This window comes from Schistocerca gregaria, chromosome 2, assembly GCF_023897955.1.
Source record: "Schistocerca gregaria isolate iqSchGreg1 chromosome 2, iqSchGreg1.2, whole genome shotgun sequence".
Taxonomy (NCBI): Eukaryota; Metazoa; Arthropoda; class Insecta; order Orthoptera; family Acrididae; genus Schistocerca; species Schistocerca gregaria.
The window spans coordinates 207,639,022-207,658,564 of NC_064921.1; the positions used below are offsets into that span (position 1 = coordinate 207,639,022).

At 42.0% G+C, this 19,543-nt stretch overlaps 1 protein-coding gene across 3 annotated transcripts in view; it reads left to right on the forward strand.

The window, feature by feature from the left end:
* LOC126336702 (caspase-1-like) overlaps positions 1 to 19,543 on the forward strand; it is a 526,262-nt gene that overhangs the window by 280,637 nt on the left and 226,082 nt on the right. The gene's annotated exons all lie outside the window — the stretch shown is intronic.

Consider the following 19,543-nt stretch of genomic DNA (forward strand, 5'->3'; position numbering starts at 1 on the left):
AAGCAAAATTTTGTCTTCCCCTCTAGCCTGACTCTGGAAATTCGGGCATTCAGCCTAGCGGTATAATCTTACAGTGTTCTGAACTGACAGTTGCTTTAAGTTCCAAGACATTCATAAGAACCACATCCTGTGTATCCCAGAGGACTGTACACACCACTCTGAATGCAGATGGCTGTTTCCTCGATTTCTTCTTCGATGAAGAAAACGTATGTCGCACTATACGGCCTGTCTTTTGGACTGTGGCTCATTATTGTTCGTACAGCTCCTAGTTCAATCGTGATGTTAGTGCTCAGAAAATCGTCATCTTCAGTCTCGTATTGGTCTAGCAGGTTTTGACATATTTCTATTCCACGATTCATTCGGTGTCGTGCAAGCATCCATGAGAGCGTTTCATACACTTTGTGATAACCAAGGATTCTTAACATACTGTCTGGGAACAGATTTCCTTGGTCATAATCTGCCGATGATGACGGAGGACTGAGATGCTGCTCATTATGAGATATGGCAGCTGAGCAGAGTCGACATGGGCGTAGCTTGTTGTACGCCTTTTCACCACTACTGATACGTAATACCATCATCCTCGCATAACTCACGCCTACTCCGTCGCCATCATACACTAACAGCAGGCGTCAATAGATTTCAGCCGGCCAGGGTGACCGAGCAGTTCTAGGCGCTACAGTCAGGAACCGCGCGACCGCTACGGTCGCAGGTTCGAATCCTGTTTCGAGCATGGATGTTTGTGATGTCCTTAGGTTAGTTAGGTTTAAGTAGTTCTAAGCTCTAGGGGACTTATGACCTCAGCAGTTGAGGCCCATTGTGCACAGAGCCATTTGAACCAATAGATTTCAATTGACGCTGTTTGTTCAGTAACGCTGAATTCAATGACACACGTGCTCTTACAGCGTAACGCGCGAATTAGCGAGGCAGGGATGTGATCTACATCTGGATAGAATCCACGAGGCGGATTAACGACGATGGGCTGGAACACCGGCCATTCTGAGTCAGGTTTTTAGGCGGTTTCTCACGCTTGTTTAGGCAAATGCTGCGGTGGCACCCAGATTCCGCCTCAGAGAACACGATACACAAACTGTTAAAAAATGATTACATAGAGAATACAGCTTACACGATTATTAAACACATGACGCACTAAACTTCCCTCTTTTTGATTACGTTTGACGTTCGTGATGTGAGGGAGAGCATCCGGCCAGAAAGTTAAATAATAACAATACGATTTTTCAAATCCTTCAAAAGCGGATCTCATAATAGGCGGGATAAACCCTAAGGAAAAGAAATACAGAAGAATGCTGAATTCAAAGACACATCTTTATTAGAAACGCACGTGTATGACAGACGCCATTCCAGATCGCTCCCCTGCTGCTCTGTGTGTCGCAGAACAATGAAACCAACGGGACATTAGCCGAAAGATTCAAAAAATAGTTGTTGTTGTTGTTGTTGTGTTCTTCAGCCCGAAGACTTGTTTAACGCAGCTTTTCATGCTGCTCTATCATGTACAAGCCTCTTCATCCCCTAGTAACTAATGCACATACATCATTCTGAATCTGCTTACTATATTCATCTCTTGGTCTATCTCTACAATTTTTACTCCCAAACTTCCATCCGGTACTAAATTGGTAATTCTCTGATGTCTCACAATTTGTCCTATCAACCGATCCCTTCTTCGAGTCAGGTTGTGCCACAAATTCCTTTTCCATTCAATTCTGTTTAGTACCTCCTCAGCATTGTCCTGTAGCACCACATTTTAAAATTTTATATTCTCTTCTTGTCTAAATTGTTTATCGTCTATGTTTCCCTTCCACACATGGCTACAATTCATACATATACTTTCAGAAAATACTTCCCGTTATCTCAAATCTATATCTGATATAAACAAATATCTCTTCTCAAAAACGCCTCCCTTGCCATTGCCAGTCTAAATTTTATATCCTCTCCACTTCGGCCATCATCAGTTACATTGATAACCAAACAGTAAAACTAATCTACTACCATAAGAGTCTCGTTTCCTAAACTAATCCCCTCAGCATCCCCTGATTTAATTTGATTATATTCCATTATCCTTGTTTTGCTATTGTTGATGTTCATCTTACACCATCCTTTCAAGACACCGTCCATTCTGTCCAACTGCCCTTACAAGTCCTTTGCTGTCTCTAGCAGAATTACAGTGTCATCGGCGAACCACAAAGCTTTTATTTCTTCTTCCTGAACTTTAATTCCCGATCTAAATGTTTCTTTTGTTTCCTTTACTGCTTGTTCATTATACAGATTAAATAACGTTGGCGATAGGCTAGAATTATGTCTCATTTCCGTATCAACCACTGCTTCCCTTTCATGTCCCTCGACTCTTATAACTGCCACCTTGTTTCTGTACAAGTTGTAAATGGCCCTTCGCTCCCTGTATGTTCCCCCTTCAGAATTCCGAAGAGTTTGCTCCAGTCAAGATTGTGAAAAGCTTACTCTAAGTCGATAAATGCTATAAACGTAGGTTAGCCTTTCCTTAACCCATCTTCTAAGATCAGTCGTAGGGTCAGTATTGCCTCAAGTGTTCCTACATTCCTTCCGAATCCAAAATGAATTTCCCCCAGGTCGGCTTCGACCGTTACTCCATTGGTCTCTAAAGAACTCGTGTCAGTATATTGCAACCATGACTTATTAAACTGATGGCTCGGTAATACTCACACCTGTCAACCTGTTATCACCTGCTTTCATTGGCATTGCAATTATTATAGTCTTCTTGAAGTCTGAGGGTATTCAGCTGCCTCATACATCTTGCTCACAACAATAGTACTACATAGAAATAATATGGCTCGACCCTCAAAGTCAACGAAAAAGAATATAGGAGGAAACAGTTTAGGAATGAACCTCGTACTAAGCGAAATAATAAGTAAGTATAACAGATATCTTGCTTTCTATGCCTATGGTTCAAATGACTCGGAGCATTATGGGACTTAACTTCTGAGATCATCAGTCCCCTAGAACTTAGAACTACTTAAACCTAACTAACCTAACGACACCACACACATCCATGCCTGAGGCAGGATTCGAACCTGCGACCGTAGCGGTCGCGCGGTTCCATACTGTAGCGCCTATAACCGCTCGGCCATCCCGGCCGGCTTGCTATGACTATCTAGAATTGCAACCCTTCTGACATTGTTACCGCAATATGTTCTAATTGCTTAACCGTACATAATTTTTGTGTTCTTGTGAGGAAATAATTAACACGGTGCAACGACAGAACTAGTATTTTGCCCTGCTCGCGTATGTGTAGGAGGGGAACGAAGACGCGAGGTCGTGACCGCAGGTGGACTGCCCTGGTCCCTGGGTTTGTATACGCAGGGCTTTTAACCCTCGCGGCCGCTCCGTTGTTTCGCCGGTCCCCTCGGCCGTGTGTTTTTGTGGTCGCGCTTACCTGCTCTCCCTGATTTTTCCAGCTGCCCGTAGCTGGCACTGTTGCGCTAACACAGGGACCTGTTTGGATGCTGCGGCAGGTTCATATACTAGCTACTGAAGACACGGCTTTCATCCGGCGCTTAATGAAAACCGGAAATTACGGCACTGACAGGCCGACCTCTTACAGCTCGCATATAGCTATCAAAAGAAACAAGTATGAGCGAGCGTAAACAGGCTGCGTAACAAACAAGCTTTTCGGGTACCTGCTGTTGCATTATTATGGACAGGGGTAGTGGGATAACATCGGAGTATGGAAGCTGTGTAGTGGTCAGTCTGATAGGAACAGATATGCACCCTGCTGTTTTATCTTACGGAATTTCAGTTTGTTATTGTATTCTCTTGTCCAACCACGTAGATTTCTCGCTCGATGAGAAAACACGCATACGCTACACATCTTTGTCCGCCACCGTAGCTGAATGGACAGCGCGCCAGCTTGTCATGCCGGGCGAGCCCCGGGTTCGATTCCCGGCTGGGTTGGGGTTTTTCTCCGCTCAGGGACTGGGCGTTTGTTTCGTCTTCATCATATCATCGACGTGCAAGTCGCCGAAGTGGCGTCACCTCAAAAGACTTGCAAAGGCGATCAGGTCTATCGGCCGGAAGGCCCTCGCCACATATTTCATTTTCAACACATCATTGTCATCTTTCACAAAATCGAGTCCGGTTTTCAAGTGGTTTCTGCAGCTTAGCTTATGTGTCACCATCTCGAGTAAAGCGAAAATTTTTGCATTGGAAAAGATAATCATATCACTGCATTTCTAAATTTCTCGCCATTACACAAAACGCAGAGTGCATTGAATACAGTGGCGCTTGTAAGACTACAGTTCCTTTTATCATTTTCATAGGAAAAACTCTTTATATCTTTCCAACTATGGAGCCTAAATACCTTGCTATCGTGAGGCTAGCTGTAAAGTATTGGGTACGTACAGTGTGGTGTCACCGCCAGACACCACACTTGCTAGGTGGTAGCCTTTAAATCGGCCGCGGTCCGTTAGTATACGTCGGAGTGTCGCCACTATCAGTGATTGCAGACCGAGCGCAACCACACTGCAGGTCTAGTCTAGAGACACTCCCTAACACTCGCCCCAGTGGTACAGCCGACTTTGCTAGCGGTTCACTGTCTACATACGCTCTCATTTGCAGACACGACAGTTTAGCATAGCCTTCAGCTACGTCATTTGCTACGACCTAGCAAGGCGCCATTTTCAGTTACTATGAATGTATTTCGAACAGATAATATTGTGAATCATGTACCGTCAAGAGCGACGTTCATCATTAATGGATTAAAGTTAAGTATCAAACTAATTACGTCCGCTTTCTGAATTCTAATTCCTTGTCATGTTCCAGACCTCACGTCAGTATAGTCCTTCCCTCTTCACGCCAGCCTGCGTGAGCTAAAACGCGTGCATTTCGGCCTCCATTAGTAACACGGTGTTGGCTCTTTTGCCAACACAACATAAAGTATATGATCAAATGTATCCAGACATCCCTACGTAACGCGGAATTGATCACCAGATGTCACGAGAGGCAGACCCGCCAGTATAAAAGGAGACAGGAAGTATTGTGTTGTCAGTAGAGAAGCAGTAGCAACAGAGTGGATCGGTCATGTGGGCTAATGACTTCCAACGCCGGCTCTTAACTGGGCGTCAAATTGAGTAACAAATATGTTACTGACCACTTCAACCCTTCTAAAGCTGCTTAAGTCGTCAGTTGGTGATGTGATTGTGAAGTGGAAATACGAAGGAACAACCACAGCTCAAGCAAGACCAGGGAGACCTCATGTATTGACGGACAGCGATCGTCGAGCATTGCTGAGAACCGTTACAATAATCGCGTGAAATCAGCAGAAAGAACCACACATGATTATTTAAGTGCTTCCAGCAATCCAGCTAGTACATTATCATTCATAAGGGGTTAAAGAGAATGGGATGCAACGGAAGAAGAGCTCCACTTGAACCTAATACGTCTTAAGTCCGTACCAAGCATCGCTTGTGGTGGTGCAAACAGCGACGCCACTGGACAATGCCGGCCATGGTGGCCGAGCGGTTCTAGGCGCTACAGTCTGGAACCGCGCGACCGCTACGGTCGCAGGTTCGAATCCTGCCTCGGGCATGGATGTGTGTGATGTCCTTAGGTTAATTAGGTTGAAGTAGTTCTACGTTCTAGGGAACTGATGACCTCAGACGTCAATTCTCATAGTGCTCAGAGCTATTTGAACCAGTTTTGAACTGGACAATGGATGACTGGAAACGAGTGCTTCAAAAATGGCTCTGAGCACTATGGGACTTAACATCTGAGGTCATCAGTCCCCTAGAACTTAGAACTACTTAAATCTAACTAACCTAAGGACATCACACTCATCCTTGCCCGAGGCAGGATTCGAACCTGCGACCGTAGCGGTCGCGCTGTTCCAGACTGAAGCGCTTAGAACCGCTCCGCCACAACGGCCGGCTGGAAACGTGCGGTTTGGGTTGATAAACGACAATTTACCCTATCGCAGTCCGATGGAAGAGCTTAGGTTCGGCGACTGCCTGCAGAAGTTATCCGCCAAGACATGCATCGTCAACGGTGAACTAAGAGCAGGCAGTGTTTCGGTATGGAGGAATTTTTCATGATTATGGTATGGTCTCCTCACTGCGCTTCATAAAATGCTAAATGCGGTAGGAATGAACACAATTTAAAGCACTGCGTACACTAGAGGAACAGTTTGGAGACGTTGATTGTACGAGCATGACAATGCACCCTGTGATGTAGCAGCATCCGTGAGGCAATGGTTTGTGGACAGTAACATTCCTGAAATGGACTGGCCTGTCCAGAGACCCGACATGAACCCAATGGAACATCTTTGGGATAAGTTAGAACGTTCCTGCGTCCAACTTCACTCCTTCTCAGGTTTAGGCTGTTGGGGGAGAATGGGCTACCATTCCTCCAAAGGCATTCACACACCTCACTGAAAGTGCACCCAGCACAGTCCAAGCCATAAGAAAGCGAAGTGTGGGCACAGCCCTCATTAATGTACAGTAATAGGTTTCCGGATACTTTTGAACAAGAAGTATACTTTGCTGCACACATATAGCAATAACCACCCCACATTGAATACAACAAAACTAATCACATTCAAATAGTTCAAACGGCTCTGAGCACTATGGGGCTTAACATCTGAGGTCATCAGTCCCCGAGAACTTAGAACTACTTAAGCCTAACTAACCTAAGGACATCACACACATCCATGCCTGAGGCAGGATTCGAACCTGCGACCCTAGCGGTCGCGCGGTTCCAGACTGAAGCACCTAGAACCGCTCGGCCACACCGGCTGGGCACTAATCACCTCTCATGTCAAAACGTGCACAAGGAAACGTCACTGAAGCAGTAAAACCATACAACCCCATTCTAGGTCTAACACATTAACTGACAAAATCCGCTGAAGCCTTAAGTGGGCTCTACGAATATATCTTCAGGCGTCCTAGTCATTTGTCGTTGTGGGCTTCCGTTGTGGTACGGATACAGTGGTCATCCACAAAATGATAGTATTCCTCGAGTAATGGAACAGAGTATTATGGAGTGGAAAGAGACTCTTTAAATTTTATTGTGATACTTACACAAATATATGAAGAGCAATATTGTCCTCAGTTTATTATGAAAACTATTTTATAGAATATCTGCAGAATAAGAAGAGATCCAAAAACTGAAAACTCAGTATAACACTTCTACTGCACGAGCAAGGAGAGGGATATCAAAAAATATAGTCCTATCAGTCTCTTTATCTCCGTAACCTACAAAATTTTCTCTAAAATCATTAACAATAGCACAAGAAAACACCAGATTTTTAATCAAGCACTGAAACCACCTCGTCTTAGAAATAGTTACAATACAATGGACCACTTGCAAGTAGTGAAAAAATTATAGAATCTAGCAAAGAGTGTTAGTTACAACCTTTGTAGTAAAAGCTCTTGAAAAACCAGCCACTGGTCCACCCTATGTCAGTTTATTATGGAATATATACACATCAGAGTTCTCATACGACACCTTCAAGATGGTGGGTAATTCAGCACTGAATCAGGCATCATTAGAATGTTTTTAGCACACCTGCAGGAAGTTACCAAGCCATTAAACTGGGTAAAAGAAGAAGACAACTTGTTAATGAAATATACTTCGATTAAGTGCGTTTTGCGGATGGCTTCGTCTTCATTCGTCTGGAAGAGCGTCACAGAGTAACTTTGGAACTACGACGAAAAGTTATTTGTAATATAACTGAAACTGTGTATAACCAACTCATCACAAGGACAATAGTACTATTTTACAGTAAAAGCCATACAGTCATTTGAGGAGTTTTGTGCTAAGGTAGCTGAAGACAACGATTGGATGGACAGCAAAAGAAATACGTATAAAAGTAAAATATTTTCGACTGTTTTTGTTATCCAAGTATCTCAAAAGGAAAGTTAACAATAAGAATGTATTGAGAGTTTTGAGTTATTGCACTGAGGGTTGAAAATTACATACGAAAACAATGTGTAAGACGGGCTTTCCCCAGCGAGCAGTAGAGAGATACGTGACGGAAATTAAGAGGGGAGACAGGAAGACAAAGTTATGAGGAAATAAATTGGAATGAAAGACGAAATATGACTGTAATGAAAATGAAATACATATGCAGGTCGATGGACGGTCAATGAACCGAGGAAATTAATTACTGGATTCCAAGCGATAAGGTAAAACAATGATGTCTTTGACATAGAACAGGTAGCCTCACTAAAGTGGCAGTAGGTCGGCTAAACGATCAGGAGTAAAGACGATGTTCAGACCATGCGCTACAGCGGACACCGAAAAAACAGAAGAAGACTTAAGGCTAGGCTGGTAGACTTAAGCGACACAGACATCCGGAAACTTCATGGAATCACTCATCACTTTGTGACAGAAATGGTTAATGAAAATGCTGATTGTAATTAAAAAATTACCAACCTAAAAATCTAATAGAAGTGGGCAGATGACATTAGAAAACGTACATGAGTAACGAGGAGGTATGTAGCTGGAATTGTAATGCATGGAGAAATCCAGAGGTGGCAAATGGATTTTACATTTAAGGATACCGCTACATTTGTATTAATAACATTATTAATTATATTATTTATAATTCTAGGACATCCAGATAATAGTTTTAAACGTGGCTGGTTCTCACCAACCTTATGTTAAGTTTCAGCATAAGCATCACACAGCCAACTGGTTGCAATTAACTGTTTGGTACCCTGACCTACGTTTCGACTCCTCTAAGGATGCTCAAGTCAAAAAATAAAATTAAACACGTTACAGCCTTTGGCACATATGCCTACCTAGGAACAACATCAGACTCAAGAGTCTGATGCATATCTGTTGAGCATATCTGCTGACCACTACCTTCTCTCAGTGTAATTTTACATTTTTCAAAATTTCAGTCTGATGAAGACATCACAGGTGTCGGAACCTAGGTCAATGTATCAAACAGTTATTTGTGATCGCTTAGCTGCGTGATTTCTGTATTGAGACATCCAGACAATATTGTACCAGCAAATGGATGTCAAATGCTGCTGATAATGATTCCAAAATCATCGACGACCTGGAGCTGCTATCTCGGGGTTGGGTTAGGCCTATTAGGTTTAAATGATGGTATAGTGATCCGATGTGCATAAGAAAACATTTTCGGCAACAATATGAATCCACATTATGGCACCAACATAGAACTGGACCTTTCTTTATATCAACATCATAATGCACTGTATCACGAAGAAAAGCGGATTTTCTACACTGAGCTCTTCGAGTACACGCCTGAACCCCTCCGAACAGCTTTAGGATCAACTAGTATCGATTCCGTGCTGAATCTATTCGTAGAAAATCCGCCAACGACTAATCAAAATGATTTATGAAAAAATAAACAAATTTCGCCTTCAGTATACCAGAACTTCATGGAAAGTCACTTCCGGAGAAAAGGGCTTTGGTAGTTTCAAACGGAAGTCCTACGCGATGTTAGTTATAAGGGTGGTTGTTTGCGAAAAGGAATGGATGTCCAGGGACGTTTGAACATATAGCACATTATACGCAGTCGGTGCCCCAAAGCATGTAAATATTTAAAGAACTTCATCTTCTGCAGTATAAGTAGCTTATCAAGGCCAGAATGATGGCCTTTAAATAGGGTATGTAGTGTGACCAAATTTTAAAAATATTTTCATGTTTTGCTTGGAAAGTGTACTTTCCTCACAACACGAACATAAAAACTGGCGTTAAGTGCTGACGTTTTCATTCCAACATACAATGCGTAATAACGGTTTATAGCGCAATTGTGTTTTCTGTAAAAAAAAAAAAAAAAAAAAACTGAGCATACCATGTAAAGGTGGGTACAATCTTCGGCTGTAGGACTTAATGACAGATGTACAAAGTGACACACTACCTTGGCGAAGTCGATTACTGGTACAAATTTTAACCTAAAAGTTTGCGTTCGTGTTTGAAGACTGAACAACTCATTCGTAAGCATCAACACATACTCCATAAGTGCCGATCGTACGAGTATGAAACCCAGGTTCTCCTCGACAGCATCCACACTGATGTGTTTCTTTTCTTCCGGAATGCCTTCGACTCTGTACCGCAAGTCGCCTATTAAGTATAATATATGCTTGCGAAATACCCGAAAAGGTATCAACTGGAGTGAAGGCACGGTACGTTGTTGTTATTGGGTGGATACCGACATAACCCACAAATAGAGTCCAGCGTACCTAAAAGAAGTGTCACAGTACTATTCCTGTTCACGATATAGTATTAAAACGAGCAGTTGTAGATCTCTGAGACTCTTAATGGACGATAGAGTTGTATACAGAGAGATCCCGTAATTAAGAAATTCAGGAAGACCCAGGTGGAAGAACTGGCAACTGACCCCCAACTTAAATATATATAATGTTACACATGTAAATAAACGAAAGATTTGACAGAGTTTGAATGAACTATTGTGGTCATTCACCGTAATCAGTCACAACCGTCAAATATCCAGGTGTACTTGCAGGACGCCATTAAAGACGCAGTACCCACACAAAACGACTTTTGGGAAAAGAAGACGCAACACTCAGAAAAAAAGGATCCTCAAACAGTACACAACACCCATAATAGATGTCGCTTGAAAAACTCATATGTCACCAATTCGTCGTGAGGCGATTTACAGTCCAAATTTGGGAGGTTCACGCTACAGTGCAATCCAACAGACCTCTTCCTTTAACATATTCTTGTTGATTTGTTCTTGTTGTGGTGTTCAGTTTGAAGACCGGTTTTATGCAGCTTCCCCACGACTTTATTCTGTGCAAGCCTATTCATTTCCAAATAAATAAGGTAACAGTAGTTTATCTACAGGGACTCTGGGCTACTTTGTACTTACATGACCTTGAAAAGTACAAGTGTTAGTGCAGGTTGCCTCCATTCAGGAGGCAAAAACGACATCAATGGCCTTGAGTGCTTGAAACCATTAAACTGGTGGTGCTGAAAAGTTTAAAAATCCAAAATGCCTCTGGTGGGAAAATCAAAAATGCAAGATGCTGCTAGCTGGAACGTTTTTTTTTTTTTTAAATTGGAATTTGCAAAAAATGAAACAGCCAGTTACAGTACTTACAAATCCAATATGGTGTTGGTGTAAAATTTTAAAGAAATGCAAGGTGGCATTAAAATGAAATGGCTAAGAATAGGGCAGAATTTTTACCTGAAACAAAACAGTTAGTAACAGTGCAGAATTTCTGTCTACAATGAAACAGGTGATCGATATGTAGTCCTTCATCTACAAACGTACCTGAATTGTCTGCATCATATTCAGCAGCTTTAGCAAGTCTTCACAACTCTGACTTCACAGAAACCTGACACACATTGTGTAGCATCTGCACCTGTTAAGTGTGCTTACAGCTCACTCCCTACACATGCACTCCCTTATCAAGTAATCCAGGAATTGTGCTTTTTATCAAAACTAAGACAATTTACGAAGGGATGGACTGAACTTCCATTTACACAACTGTTAAGTTGGTTACCCTGTCAAAAAGTATCCGAACAATACGAATTTCGTACCATGTGTAAATTACCGTTTGTTCAAAAGTATCTGACTGATCTAAATTTTGAACAACTAGTGTCATGTTCAAAAGTATCCATATGACCCGAATTTTGCACCCCCTGTAATCTGCCCCCAGTACCTGACACCCTACTTTCTGACATCCTCCACAGTGAGCATCGAAAAACGGTTAGGAACAGTACAGATCGGAACGCAACTGAACAGATCAGAATTTCCGACCTCAACTTTGCACCACGTTCAAAATTATCCAAATGATCTCACTTTTTGTGTGATGTTAAAAGTATATTAATGATCTGAATTCTGTTCCATGTTCAAAACTATCTAAATGATGCGAATTTTCATAAGCTGGCTTATGTTCAAAAGCATATGAACAATCTTAATTTTGTGTAAATTCACAGCATGTTCAAAAGTATCCAGTCTCAATTCTTTTCGTGTTCAAAAGTATCAGAATCATCTGAATTCTGCGTCATGTTCAGAAGTATATGTGTGATCTGAATTTTGCATAAATTGTTGTCATATTCCAGAGTATCTGGACAGTCTGTTGTATGTCTTAATAACAAGCCATTATTTATAATAATCACCAATCATACTGCTTATGTTGTGGATTGTAGGCTGATGATGTAAATGATACTTGACAAAAATAATATTCATGTCCCTATAACCACTTCTTGTCAGTGCATTAGAATCGGCTATGCAGTACATGACCCTCATGTCGATTCCTTTTGGAGGCACCAGCAAATCTGACTTACTGTTCAAGCATTTTGCTTCTTCCAACAAGCCTTGTCTTGCTGGTATCAGCAATTCTTAACTGGTTTGAACTACCTGACTCAGCAGGAAAGTGGGTTACAAAAGTGGGAATGCTACTTAAAGCAAGGTACTGACGTCTTGCCATCGTAGCTGTCAATGTCGTTCGACACTTTGCATCTAGGACATGTGCCCAAAAAAAAGTCGGTGTGGTATATTACTCTACTTACATACTTCACCCGCTGATTAATTGTTGTAGCTCATGCATGCATTCCCAGTGGCAAGAACGAGTTTCTAAAATTTACCAATTTTAGCAACAAACTGAGGTTGTCATTCCTAATTTTTGATGATAGAAAATTCATGTTAGAACGAGCTGAAGCATTCAACCATAGCATAAACCTGGTCTGTATTCTGATCAAATTCATCTTCATGCACCATTCAGCATAACCAACAAAGTATACTGTGGCTATGGCCACAAGTACTCTGAGTTGAAATTGCACACAGGCAATGACTGCATGAAATGGATTACTGAACACCGGTATGCAATCAGTAAGAGTATGAACGAGTTTTTACTGCAAAAGAAAAGATGGTAATTAGCGTTTTGCTAGCCACATGTCTGCCATATTCACTGGGAACCATTAGAAAAAAAAGATGTTAAACACAGAGACCACTACTATTTCACCAATACATACTGAGGCACTGCACATCCCAGCTGCAACTCGAACTATAGGCCTCAACATACAGTGCGAGTCGCATTCCACAATTTGAGCAATTACGACGGCTATTTCTTTCTTAGGAGCATATACCGGGTGATTTTTTCCCACCGTGTATAACCTCTAGGGATTGATCTATTAGAGGATACAGAAGAGTCTAATGAACTTATGCCCAGAAATGCATGGTTTCCATACTACAGATATATTCAATCATACGTAGTTACAAAAACTGCGGTTTAATACGCACTGCACCACGTAGCCACAGTTACAGTATTTGTTGAAAATGGTTTTAATGTGCCTCAACGCATGCTTGTATGTGCTGTAGCATATTCTGTCTCATACGTTCACATCGGCCAGGCTGCATCCGAAAACTTTCAAAGACAGCACGAATACGCTGCTCCAGTGTGTCTCCACATTTGGAATGGGCTCTGCATACACGAGACTTTTGAGATAGACCCATAAACAGAAATCGCACGGGTTGAGAACCGGTGAACGAGCAGGCTGTACAACTGGACCCCCTCGACTGATGCATCGACCAGGGAAGATACGATTGACATGCGTCCGGATGTTAACGGTGAAGTGGGCTGGAGCACCATCGTGTAGCAGCCGCATAACGCTTCGAATCATCAATGGCACTTCTTCCAACAGGAGGGGCAAAATCACCCATACGAAACACCGATAGTTACGGCCTGTTATGTGACGTAGAAGGAAGACTGGTCCAAAATCACGGTCGCCATTTATCCCGGCCCACATATTCCGGCTGTACCGATGCTGATGACTCCTGTCACCACACCAAGTGGTTTTGGATACTATCCCACAGATGACTGTTATGAAAGGTAAAGACTCGGCTTAAAGGTGGCCTCAACTGTGATTAGGATGGGAGAGACAGATCCCGGAATCGTGGTTGCCTGGAGAAGAAACCAGTGACAAAACTGTTCCTGATGTGGAAAGTCTGACGCTAATAATCCCTGCACACGTTGTAAGTGATACGGGTAGTAACAACTGTCATGTAGAATCTTCCACACGGTCGTCTGGCTTATCCTGTGACGGTGGGCCAACTGCCTGGTACTGATACGGCGGTCGCCTTCCACAGTGTTAACCACATTTTCCTCCAAGTCTGGTGACCGAACATTTCGGGTACATCCTTCATGATTTCCTGCTTCCTAAACAACCCGGTCTGAGACAAACGGCGAAACACTGTTGCAAACATTGAATGCTATGGTAGAAGGTCTCTTGATACAACCTTCCTGCCCACCGCCCATTGCCATTTGCCCTTCTGTAAGTAAAGCTCTCGAATCGAAAAAGGAACCATTGTGTACAAGGCTGTATCACATCCACTGCAAGGTGAGTCAGCAAGAGAAGTGAATCGGATACAACATTACCAATTACTACGGCAGGAGAACGTGCTAGGGCATGACGTATGAGCAACAGTACCACCCTCTAGGAGGAAACCATGCATGCTGTAACTGTGGCTGCATGGTACAGCGCGTATTAGACTGCAGTCTCTGTAAGATCCGTATCCTCTCATCGATCAATCCCTGGAGTTTGTTCACAATGGAAAAAATCACACTGTAGACGGCGATGAAGAAGTTAAACTAAATCCAGGTCGTCTTCCGTGCTGCCTTCTAATATGGAAAAAAATACATCTTTTACGAAGAGTATTGCAGCATTACACAGAAAGAATTAACCCAATATAAATTTCTGATTTATCGATCTGCTAAATTTTTTGACATGCTCCATCAGAAAGTGTGCAACATACCTGAAATGAGATGAGCACATGTAGTTAAGAAACAAGGTAGCCTCAAGTGCCAAGTGCGTTGTTGGGTGACCTTGAAAAGAAGTGGAAAATAGGTAGTTGAGGCACGGCAACCCTCACTTTTTTACTTACTGAAGGCTTACTATTCTACGTGTTACCACTATAACGTAGAGAGCTTTTATATATACCAAGCATGTAGCAAATCTTCGGAACAATTAATCAGAGACAATTCGAATGTAATTATTCTTTCCAAACAAGAAGAAGATAATCTGACACAAGTTTTCAGCGATTATGTCAACCGTGATATGAATTTTAATGCATTCCTCAAAATGTATCCACGGGTATGTAGTAATAATGCATAAATTTTCTATTTATAAGCAAAATGATGATGTTTTAAATAACGGGTACTATCCTATTAATGCTGATAACTATTATAGGGTTGTTTATAAATAAATCTTCAGCTATCAGTCACTATTTTTCTTTATTTTCTTTTCGCACGAGGCGTTTCGGGAAATGATTCCCATTTTCAAGTGGTTTTTTTGTGTGTATCCCTGTACCAATCGTACTCCCCATATATGCCCTACCCCCACCCCATCATCAACCTGATAGTTCCTTGCTGTCTCATGGTATGTCCTATCAACCGATCACTTACTATAGTCACGTTGTGGCATGCATTTCTTTTTTCGCACTTCGATCTAGTACCTCCTCATTAGTTACTGTCTCTGTCCATATTCTCTCCTTGTGTGAACTGTTCACCAGCTACGATTCACTTCCGTACTAGGCTACACGCTAGACAAATATCTTCACAAAACACTTCCTAATATTTAAATTAAATTTAATCTTAACAAATTCCTCTTTTCTGGAAATGATTTTGTGGCTATAGTAAGTCGACGTTGTACATCCTCTCTGCTTCGGCCGCCGTCAGTTATTTTGCTTCTCAAAGTGCAAAAATAATCATCTATTTTTTAGTGTCCTAGTTCCAGAAATAATTCCTTCAATGCCCCTGATTAATGCTGGTACATCACCTACGTTTTATTTTTACTGATTTTCATTTTATAACGAAAACACTATCCATCTATCCATTCTATACAACTGCTCTTCTAAGTCATCTGCTGTGTCAGTCAGAAACACAATGTTATCTGCAAACGTCAACGTCTTTATTTTTTGTACCTGAACTTGACTTTCCATATATCTCTTTGGTTTCCTATAGTGCTTGCTCAGTGCCCAGATTGCATAACATCGGGGTAGGCCACAACCCTGTCTCACTATTTACTCAACTACAGCTTCCCTTCTGTACCCTTCGACACTTACAACTGCAGTCTGATTTCTGTTCAAATCGTAAATAACCTCTCACTCCCTGTATTTTATCCCTGTAAATACACGGTGGCTGTAATTAAACTTTCGCTACTTGAGAAGACTTCCATGACAAAGAGTGGTCGTAGTACAAAGAAACATTGTGGAAACATTTGTAAGGAGATGCGGAAGAGAAATATCGAATAAACCGTTGAAAGAAACACATTTCAATTTACACATGACAGGGTAATGTTTGTTAATTTTGTACCATGTTTGGGTTTCAGTCTATAAATGTTACTCAGTGCATCCACGAAGGCCTGGAACCACACTAGAGATTCCTCTACTGCTGACCAAAAAAAAAAAAAAACGTTGGGCCATGGAATGTTCAGCTGTCGTGTCACAGCTCGTCCATTGCTTGAAGATCGCACTCTGCTTCCAGCATTCTCAGCCAAGGTTTAAATGGCTCTGAGCACTATGGGACTTAACATCTGAGGTCATCAGTCCAATGTTTGTTAATTTTGTACCATGTTTGAGTTTCAGTCTATAAATGTTACTCAGTGCATCCACGAAGGCCTGGAACCACACTAGAGATTCCTCTACTGCTGACCAAAAAAAAACGTTGGGCCATGGAATGTTCAGCTGTCGTGTCACAGCTCGTCCACTGCTTGAAGATCGCACTCTGCTTCCAGCATTCTCAGCCAAGGTTTAAATGGCTCTGAGCACTATGGGACTTAACATCTGAGGTCATCAGTCCAATGTTTGTTAATTTTGTACCATGTTTGGGTTTCAGTCTATAAATGTTACTCAGTGCATCCACGAAGGCCTGGAACCACACTAGAGATTCCTCTACTGCTGACCAAAAAAAAAAAAACGTTGGGCCATGGAATGTTCAGCTGTCGTGTCACAGCTCGTCCACTGCTTGAAGATCGCACTCTGCTTCCAGCATTCTCAGCCATGGTTTAAGTGGCTCTGAGCACTATGGGACTTAACATCTGAGGTCATCAGTCCCCTAGAACGTTGAATTACTTAAACCTAACTAACGTATGGACATCACAACTGTAGCGCCAAGAACCGCTTGGCCACAACCGCCGGCCTCTCAGCCATGACAACAGTAACTTGTTCAACAATATGTGTTACTATTGGCCGTCGGCATCTCCCAGAAGTAATTCCAAAATCGTCACTTAATTCTAACTTCCAAATCACGTTATCCAACCCCGGTGCGGAAAGAGGACCTTTCCGTATTGCCTGGATGCGTTGATACTCGCGAAGAGAAGCAGCACTATTGCTGTTGTTTGATACAACAGCTTTACAAGTAAAGCCCTGCCCGATTTGTCTAGACCCATGTTGACTATCTGCAACTGTACTGCTCAATGATGCTTGTGTTTCGACCCTAAGTCGCCGTAACAGTACCGGCGCCTAACGGCAAGTCATGACACTAAAACTACTAATAACCCGAATCTTGCAGCACGCAATCTGCACGTCATTCCTGTAAAGTTGGGTGGCCATACAGTAAATAGTTTTGCGTCTAGACTGGCTCAAGTAGGGAAATTTGATTTGAAACCACACAGCACTATAAACGTAGGTTTGCCTTTCTTTAACCTATTTTCTAAGGTAAATCGTAGTATCAGTATTGTCTCGCGTGTTCTTACATTCCACCGGAATCCAAGCTCAGCTTTCCCAGGATCGGCTTTCATTCTTCTGTGAACAATTCGTGTCAGTATCCCTGATGTTGTTCAATCTGTATATTGAGCAAGCAGTAAAGGAAACACAAGAAAAAATTCGGAGTAGGAATTAAAATCAATAGAGAAGAAATGAAAACTCTGAGGTTCGCCGATGACATTGTAATTCTGTCAGAGACAGCAAAGGATCTGGAAGAGCAGTTCAACGAAATGGACTGTGTCTTGAAAGGAGGATATAACACGAACATCAACAAAAGCAAAATGAGGATAAGGAATGTAGTCGAATTAAGTCGGGTGATGCTTAGGTAATTAGATTAGGAAATGAGACGCTTAAAGTAGTAAATGAGTTTTGCTACTTAGGGAGCAAAATAACTGATGATGGTCGAAGTGGAGAGGATGTAAAATGTAGGCTGGCAATGGCAAGGAAAGCGTTTCTGAAGAAGAAAAATATGTTAACATCGAGTATAGATTTAAGTGCCAGGAAGTCGTTTCTGAAAGTTTTTGTATGGAGTGTAGCCATGTATGGAAGTGAAACATGGACTATAAATAGTTTGGTCAAGACGAGAATAGAAGCTTTCGAAATGTGGTGCTACAGAAGACTGCTGAAGATTAGATGGGTAGATCACATAACTAATGAGGAGTTATTGAATAGAATTGGGAAGAAGAGAAATTTGTGGCACAACTTGATTAGGAGAAGGGATCGGTTGGTAGAACATGTCCTGAGGCATCAAAGTATCACCAATTTATTACTGGAGGGCAGCGTGGAGGGTAAAAATCGTAGAGGGAGACCAAGACATGAATACACTCAGCAGATGCAGAAGGATGTAGGTTGCAGTAGGTCCTGGGAGATTTAGATGCTTGCGCAGGATAGAATAGCATGGGGAGCTGCATCAAATCAGTCTCTGGACTGAAGACCACAACGACAACAACAACATCTTGGAACGATGACTCGACAACAACATCTTGGAACGATGACTTATTAAACTATTGGTGCAGTATTAGTCGCGCCTGTCAGCACCTTCCTTGTTTGGATTTATGATTGTTACGTCATTCTTGAACTCTAAGAGTATTTTGCCTGTGTCACATACCTTGCACACCAAGTGCAGTAAGTTTTGTCACGGCTGGCTCTCACAAGAGCCTCAATAATTGCATAAAGACCAAGACGTTAAACTCAGAGAAAACAGGTGTCACACAAGGGGTTCAACGTCTTTTTTCCAGAGCACTTTAACCGAATAAGAATAGGAAAAAAAATACGGTTCTGCTACACTTTGTTTGATTTCACACACTGCATACGGAGGCTCGCTGGTTGCAAATATACGAGGTGTATTCAGAAAGAAACGAGAATTTAGTGCTTTTTCCTGTTGTACTAGTCTGATTAGCGCGATTTTTTGGTTGTTATGTTGGTAAACATATCTAAACAGTATCTGCATAGTGTCAGTCACATTGCATTTGTAGTCTGCTGCCAGCTGTCAAAAAGACTGCATGTGTTTTGCTAGTATCGCCGATTATTTATTTTGTGTAAAAATGCATTAAAAAATTGTATTTCTTCAACAACGGAATAAAATGTAGTGAAGGCTTAGAAATATTTAAAAAAATTCCTTTTGATGAGTCTGTTATGAGTAAAGCAAGGCTATGATAAGCACGCCGTGAAGACGTTGAAGAAGACGGACGTACTGGGCGCCCCGGAACATCATCGACCGATGAAATCTTGGAAAAAGAGAAAGAAATTATTATGAACGATAGCCGGATCACAATCAGAGAAGTTGATGATGACTTTGGGATATCAGCTGCCTCATGCCATTAAATTATCCTTCGCGTTTTGGTATGAAACATG